The following is a 904-nucleotide window of genomic DNA, read 5'->3' as shown; positions in this document are numbered from 1 at the left end:
TCAGCTATACCAGCAGGGGACCACAGGGGACATAGGACTGTGCAAATTTCATAGACACTAGGGCTGGAAGGGACCTTGGGAGATCATTGAGTCCAACCCCCTTCCCCAGGGGCAAGAAGTCAGCAGGGGTCATAGGATCCCAGCAAGATAGACATCCAAATGTGTCTTGAAGGCGTTCAAAGTAGGTGCTTGAACCACCTCTGGTGGCAGTCTATCCAAACCTTGGGGGCTCGGACAGTAAAGAAATTCTTCCTTATGTCCAGCCTGAAATGGTCACAGAGGAGTTTGTGACTGTTCAACCTTGTCATCCCTTGGGGCGCTCTGGTGAACAGACATTCCCCCAGATCCTGATGAGCACCCTTGATAAACTTATAGGTGGCCACCAGATCACCCCTGAACCTGCACTTCTCCAGGCTGAAGAGTCCCATAGCTCTCAGTCTCTCATCATAAGGTCTGTTTTCCTGTCCTCTGATCATGTGCATGGCTGTCCTCTGGATTCTCTTAAGCTTCTCCACATCCTTTTTGAATTTTGGAGCCCAAAACTGGATGCAGTACTCCAGCTGCGGCCTCACCAAGGCCGAGTACAACGGCAGAATGACATCCTGGGATTTGCTTGAGAAGCATCTATGGATGCAAGCCAGCATTTTGCTTGCTTTACTAGCTGCAGCATCGCATTGAAGGATCATGTTCATCTTGTGGTCAATCATGACCCCCAAGTCCCTTTCATCTGTAGTGATAACCAGCATAGCACTGCCAAGCCTATAAGCATGCTGCAGGTTTTTCCTCCCAAGGTGGAGAACCTTGCATTTTTCAGTGTTGAACACCATCAGGTTCTCATCTTCCCGTTTCATGAGCCTGTCAAGATCTGCCTGGATCACCCTCCTGTTCTCAGGTGTGGATGCTT

This window comes from Gavialis gangeticus, unplaced genomic scaffold, assembly GCF_001723915.1.
Source record: "Gavialis gangeticus isolate Ggan-Ray unplaced genomic scaffold, GavGan_comp1, whole genome shotgun sequence".
Taxonomy (NCBI): domain Eukaryota; kingdom Metazoa; phylum Chordata; order Crocodylia; family Gavialidae; genus Gavialis; species Gavialis gangeticus.
The sequence above is the reverse complement of the archived record's forward strand: the minus strand, read 5'-3'. Positions refer to the sequence as shown.